Source organism: Pogona vitticeps, chromosome 1, assembly GCF_051106095.1.
Source record: "Pogona vitticeps strain Pit_001003342236 chromosome 1, PviZW2.1, whole genome shotgun sequence".
Classification (NCBI taxonomy): domain Eukaryota; kingdom Metazoa; phylum Chordata; class Lepidosauria; order Squamata; family Agamidae; genus Pogona; species Pogona vitticeps.
In genome coordinates this window covers 29,956,902-29,964,387 of record NC_135783.1, presented here as the reverse complement: position 1 = coordinate 29,964,387, position 7,486 = coordinate 29,956,902, and the positions used below count along the sequence as shown (strand labels likewise).

The window sequence follows — 7,486 nt, the reverse complement described above, 5'->3', positions numbered from 1 at the left end:
TTAACATGCAAGTTGCCATGAAAAATTTGTTAATGAAATATTTGCTTAGAAGTCTGCTCTGGGCTAGGCTGATAACCTATCTGTGTTTGAGTTTGGCTTCCCATATTCTAAATACTCATCTTCTCTCTGTTTAGCTTATTGATTGGTTTGGCAGGAAAAGCAGCCTTGTCATCAGTGACCAAGGTCGAACTAAACAAAAAGGGACAGGAGGGGAGGAACAAGCAGACGGGAGGAGAAAGAAAAAGTTGAACGTACAAGCTCAGTGAGGCAAGAATGGAATATCTGAGGGCTAGAACTTTGCTTAAAGAGATAGTCATGGTTCATCTGACCACGAAGCCTGTCATAGTCATGGAAGCAAAAGCATGAAAAACCTATGAGTATGTGGGATCCTAAAAAGTAAGTCATACTTTGTGCGGAATTTGGTTTTCATTCCCATCACTATGTTCAAAGCTACAATACGGGCAAGAAAGCAAGAAACTGGACTGTGATGGCCGATGCACAAGAGTATAATAAATATTTCCAGTGTTTATTCTCCTTGATTAAAAAAATAGGATGTCTCAAGAGATGGAGACACCGAATTAACCATATTATCAACGATGGTGACATTTTATCTCCTTTGTGAAAGTGAAAAGACCTTTGAGAACAGTAGTAGCATTATCAGTGTTAGTGAAACCTGTTGTATTTTGCACACAAAGAGAAGTCTTGCATTAAAAGTCTAGTTCTGCATTAAAAACCCTTGGATTTTGTGAAGAATGCAATAGTTGTTGCACATTTAGGTATATTCTTTGGAGCAAAATATAAGGCTGTTTGGGGAAAAAAACAAGGTTTTTCAAATTTCACACCAAAAAAGTATCAAAACACCTTTTTAAAAAAAGCACAAATGTGATTGTAATCTTGCCCATAAGGGAGAAAAATATCCGACAATTTTAATAATCAAAGAAGTGCAGAGCTGGAAGCGGTTCTATGGATCATCAAGTCCAGCGCCTGTGAAAAAGGCTCAGTGGGGAATTGAACTCTCAACCTCTGGCTCCACATCCAAATACCTAAATCACTGATACATCCAGCAGGTCTCATCTACAAGAACAAGCTACGTGAGGACTTACATCCCTACTAATGCATATGACACATACAGTGCATCTGATGTTTCTAACTGTTACAAGTCTTTGCAGCAAGACAGAAGTACTTATAATTTTGTGCAGTTTTGCCAGTATACGATGTGTTCAAAAATTGTTGTTGGACATATGGAAACTCTAATCAATAATGGGAAAATATGTTCCCTATTTCACAGGAAAGGAGAAAAAATTAAGAGGTTCTTCACTCTCTCCCATGAGAACAGGAAGCCAGATTTAGGCTGATTTTTTTTTGGAGGGGAGGGGAGGATCTTAATTGCTAGAGCAGTACAATACAGTAATGGAATCAATCACCTCAGGAGGTGGTGAGTGCTCTGGTGCTGGAGGCATTCAAGGGGAAAAAAGGGACAACTATCTGTCAGATCTGCTTTGATTTAGATTCCTGCACCAAGCAGGGGCTTGGACTCAATGGCCTTATAGGCCCCTTTGAACTCAATTCTATTCTATATGATTGTTATGATTGTATGAACTAAACAAACATACAAGATTTGACCAGAGCACAGAGTGCTACCCCTGTCCTCTGAAGATGCCAGCCACAGAGACTGGTGAAACTTTAGGAAGAACAACCTTCAGAACACGGCCAAAGAGCCCGAAAAACCCACTTTACCTTTCTAGAAATGAGGAGGTATACCAGGCCTAAATCAGAAAAAGTGCATGTACAGAATTGTATTGGTAGTGTCAACTGGAGCAGCCCCAATGGGCTTATTTTAGTTTAGACTATCAATAGGATCATAGTCACTGAGTCTTCAACTTTTCCAAGGCAGATTTTAGGGGACATAGGTGGAATGCATGGAAGGGACACTTAATTCTACCTGTCCTGTCTATGCCACTGACAGAAAGGACACCTCTGAAGACCAACATACTGATTACATATTCTGCTAGAATTCTGGTTGTCCTTAAACAACTAATATCTCTACTGATTATCAACCAGAACTGTACAGTGGTGCCTCACAAGACGATTGCCTCGCAGGGTGAAAAACCCGCAAGACAATTGCTTTTTGCGATCCCTATGGTGCTTTGCAAGACGGTTTTTTCTATGACCATGCTTCACAAGACTTTTTTTTTGAGACCAATGCTTTGCAAGACGAATAAATTTCATTTGTCTTGAGAGGTTCCCATAGGGAACCTTGCAAGATGATTTTTTTCACAAGACAACAATTAAAATCGTCTTGCGAGGCACCACTGTAGTTTATTCATCGGCCTGTCTGCAACAAATATAGGCTATATACCAGCCTCTGCTTATCCCCCCCCCCTCGCAGCCTTTCAGATATTTCTATGACTCCTGTTATTCCTGAGCATTGGTTGTGCTACTGACGCAGGTGGGGCTTGCAGTCCAAAACGTGGGGAGAACCGTAGGTTAAGGAAGGTTGCTGTACAAAGATGAAGAATTCAATGTGGTTACCTACCACCACAATCACCACCATTCCAATTGTACTGTATTTTTAGCCCTAAAATTCCAAGCATGGTTCTGTTCTTTATTTCGATTGCAGCGTATTTCACTCATCCTTCCAAGGCTCTGTGTCAACCTGGCATGGCAGACTGTAAACTGTTTGCTTCGGTAAGCTTGATCTACTTTTTAGTCTTCCTGGAAATGAAATCAGTTTAAGGAATCAGGAGGCCTCTAGTGGCTTAATGGTTCAGAGGAACTCTCCCCTCTGAGGTTTATGCCAATAAAGAAGTGTAGAAATACTCATCAGGTCAGAGAATAAAAAGATCAGTATATATTGCCACATTGTGTTTGGAATCAATAGCTGTTCCGTCCTTACCAAGTTCAGTATTTATTAATCATTTCCTTGAGGCGAAGATGAGCAAGATTTTACACTGGACAATGAAAGTGCCCAGAGAAGCAGGCCAGAAAAGTGATTGTCTGTGTACATAGCCAGGAAAGAATGTCAGTGTGGTAAGCTGTACATATTTGAACTAGCTGCTGAAAGAGAGTTTGTTTCAGCTCCTGTTTAATCCACACTGAGAAATGCTTTTGGAGTGACCATTAAACAACATGATGGTTCACTGTCAGATTTCAACTTTTGTTCCATTGGCAAGGTTTTGTTGAAGATCTCAGTGTTTATGTTTTTTGGGGGGGAAAAGCTAAGCTTCTTTGCTAACTACATGGGAAAAAGAAAAAACCAGAATCTATAGGAAAATACCAAGATGGGTCTTTCCAATAGAAGCATTTACTTATCCAAATCTTATCAACTTTCAGAAAACAGTGACATATAGTGAAATATTAAATCCAGAAGGAAGTCTCAAAACCGAAGAAGAACTAGCAAGCCAAAGATTGATACCATCATGGCTACCTTTATTGCAAATTTAATCAATAGATAAAAAGGACTGTAGAACACAAGGTTTCTATAAGGAACAGGCACAATTTTATAAAATATTACTCTCTACAGAAGATAAGCTAATTAAGAATATATATAAATTCCTCTTAGAAGTGAAAATGGAATATGAACAAGTGAAAGAAACAATGATACATTGGGCTAAAAACTGGTCATACAATTCAACTAGAAAAGTGGCAGAAGTTATGGAGTGATAATTGTAAATTAATCTTAGCAACCGCATATAAAGAATATGTATACAAAATGTTTCCGATAGGTGTTGGAAATGTAAAAAACCTGAGGAAACATATTATCATGTATGGTGGACTTATGAAGAAGCATACTAAAAAAATATTGAATGAAAATACACTCTTGGATAAAAAAAAATAACAAAACTGAATATAGAACTCAAATCAGAGTTGTTTTTATTGGGTATTATGCCAGAGAGTATTAACAAACAAGACAGCTATATTATATTACATATATTGACGGTGGCTAGAATAGTATGGGCTCAATATTGGAAAAATGAGAAATCTCCATTAGAAGAAATAATTGTACAAAAACTCTTAGATTGTGCAGAGATGGATAGATTGACAATAACAATTAAAGGGAAAGAGGATCCGGAATATTATCAAAACTGGAATAAAATGTATGAGTGACTAGAGCAAAAAAATAAGGTATACAGTAGAGACAAATGAGACTTGATATGATATGAACAATTTGATGTGTATCCAGTGAACATGCCAAATGACAATGGAAATATGTTTTTAAAAATTTTTTTAAAAAAGAAAGAAAAGAAAAGCTAAGCTTCTATACTGTCACCTGCACCAGTTGCCAAAGGTAGAAAAAGTTGTCCTGCAACTCTCAAAATATCCCAACCACAATGGGGTAGGTGCCAGCTAATTTCCCCACCTTTGCATATGGAATCATTTCCTCTGTTTCTAATGATAAGTCTGTGGCACCCCTCCATGCTCAACAAGGGTGTGTGTGAGAGTATTTGCAGGTTAGGAAGAGCTCCAAAATTGGTAGAAGTACAACAAAATCTATGGGCGAAGTCCCCTGGCAGGGTACAAAACTGTTCATCGAGTACAGAGCATGCTCAGTGGCCATGGAAGGATTTGATCATTGGGTTTAAAACTGGGAAACAAGGAGGGAAAAGAAAATGTAGGCTTCTTAATCTCGAACAGATCATTTTGTTACAGATCCAGTTAATTTGTGATCCTGGAACTCTCTTTCCGTCTCTGATCAGTTTGCATAACATAGTAGTTTGTGCCTTGCTTGGGAACTGAGTGAGGCAATTTTGTTCACATGCACTGCATGTTCCAAAAATGTTTTAGGAGAATAAGACCTGATTTGACAACAGGGGTCTGGCACTTTGACATCTAAATATATAAATGAGCTGTATGGGGAAAGTGTATTTTGAAAGGATGAGACAAAGCCATTTAACTGTTAGCCTTTTCTTCCCTTTTTTAAAGAGAACTGTGGACCCTGTTTTAGCTTTCACGAGCCCCCACTGAGTGTTGTCCCCTTTCTCTGCAAGGTTCTGGAGAGGAGTTTCATTACACATGTAGTTAAATTGTGGTGCCCCCACAGTAGAAGAAGCAAGGGCACAAACAGAACCTATGAGGGCATCTCCCTTACCCCCAAAAATCCCTAGTAAGAACTGAGTATGTTCAGTGATCACAAAATGCTAACTTAGTTGTTGGCAGAAGGACCACTATGAGTGCATCAACACTACACAGTTATAGTGGTTCGACACCATTTTAAGTGTCATGAGTCTATCCTACAGAATCCTGGGATTTTTAGTTTGGTGAAGTGTTGTGAATTCTAATTTAGAGGTATTGCGTTCCCCCAGTGTCCCCTGTTTGTTTTCCCTCAAACACAGGTCCACCTTCGGACATGATGCACTATTTTCTCCCTTTACACGCTACCAGCTGTGGATCTTTATCCACACTGTACCAAATAGGTTTCTTAGACTCGGACTGCCAAATATAACAGGTTTACTTATTGTTAGATTGGTAAATCACAGAAGTAAAGCCATAGATGTTCATTTATTTTTCAGTCATTAAACTTCAGTCATTAAACTGTCAGAGGACAGTTTGCTGTCCTCTGAAGATGCCGGCCACAGAGACTGGCAAAACGTTAGGAAGAACCACCTTCAGAACATGGCCAAGAAGCCCGAAAAACCCACAACAACCAAACTTGGATAGGATTACACATTTGGTTGTTTGTATTCATTCACATTAACCACTGTAACAATATCTTAGGACTGTCTATTTTCTATTACTTTGAACTCTTATCTATTCTCTAACACACACCAACTTTTCAATCTCTGTCTTAACCCTTCAAAAAACCTCTTTTTCTAACTCTCTCAGTCTCCAACTGTTCTGACTCTGCCCCTCCTGTCCTGCCATAGGCTCCTGCCCTAGAGCTCCATATGATGGACAGACGTGACTTGGGCATTCCGCCACAAGAGGGTTTTCATATTGCATTTCAGTCGTAAGCACTACAGCAGTCATTCTCAGCTTTTTTATGGCCACAGCCATAAACACAATATGAAAGAAATAGAGCATGCAAAACTGTCCACTGAGCATGCTCAGTGTCCATGGAAGGATGTTGATCATTGAGTTTAAAACTGGGAAACAAGGAAGGAAAAGAAAACGGAAGCTTCTCACTCCTGGAATGAAATACAGTGGTGCCCTGCATAGCGACGTTAATCTGTTCCAATTAATCATCGCTATGTGGAAACATCGCTAAACGGAACGGAAAAACCCATAGGAACGCATTGAACTTCATTTAATGCGTTCCTATGGGGCCCAAACTCACCGTTCAGCAAAGATCCTCCATAGCGCCGCCATTTTTGCGCCCTTGGTAAGCGAGGAAACCGTGTGAAAATGGTTGTGGCGACCATTTTGGGCACCCGGTGGCCATTTTGGAACCACCAATCAGCTGTTTAAAAAACATCACAATGCGAAGATCGGTAAGCGAAACGCTTACCGATCATCGCAATGAGATGTTTTGCCCATTAAAACATTGCAATGCTATCGCATTAGCGATCTAAAACAATAGATCGCTATGCGGATTCGTCGTTAAATGGTGCGCTCGTTATGCGAGGCACCACTGTACGGTGGTGTGTGAAGAATTATTTCCAGTCCATGGTCCACTTCAAATGCCCCATGGCCCTCCAGGGGGCCATATGTCCCATTGAAAATGGCTACACTAGAGCAACCATTCTCAACAAGGGGGCAGGCACATTTGAAGGGGAACACTGACTGGAAACAATTCTTCACATATAAGGTTCATTATGTGACTTATATAATCCTTATTCGGTCTATATTTCTTTCATATTTCAGCATGTAGGCACTACCATTCTTTCCTGACAAACTGAGGGGTGTATGTGAATTGGCCTTTATCAGCTTAAAAGCTAAACAACACAAATATAAAGACTGCCTGGCCAAAGAATTCTTAACAGGGATTCACAAACGTACATGCTGGAACTTTGGCCAGTTTGTAACAGGGCATCAATGTAGATGCTCTTTCTTCACCACATATGAATTTCCCTGTTCCTATTTTTGTATTCTGTTACCAAGTCAAATAAAAGTTTTTAATTCCTGGGTCTTTGATTCACCTCCACAAACTAAGCCCTGTTGTAGGTGACTTCGCCTCCATGTGATCCACCTATTATTAGAACACATTTAAGTCTTCTGCCAGACGGAAACTCTTGTCTCTCGGTGTGTGTGTGTGTGTGTGTGTGTAATATATATAGAGATAGATATATACTGTATCCTAGCAGAAAAGTGGCACATGACTGCCTGTCCTCAAGAATAGCTGGCACAGATCCCTGCATCTCCACTGAACTCTGTTGTTCTAGATGGGAATGACATCAGCATCCTAGTCTTGCTGACACTTTCTGACTTGAAACACAAAAGGCCATTAATCTATCAGCAGCATCTATTGGGGATAAAAAGAAAAGATTAAATGGTTCAAAATCAAGATAAGGTGCTGATCTTCCATGAGCAAACTCATCAAACAAAAATG

At 39.7% G+C, this 7,486-nt stretch overlaps 1 long non-coding RNA gene across 1 annotated transcript; it reads left to right on the top strand.

The window, feature by feature from the left end:
* The first annotated feature begins 217 nt into the window (after nt 1–217).
* Nucleotides 218–5,353, top strand: LOC110079514 (uncharacterized). The gene is made up of 3 exons (XR_012086724.2): nt 218–396; nt 2,621–2,688; nt 4,237–5,353. It is a non-coding gene; the product is annotated as an uncharacterized LOC110079514 (long non-coding RNA).
* Nucleotides 5,354–7,486: the final 2,133 nt, after the last annotated feature.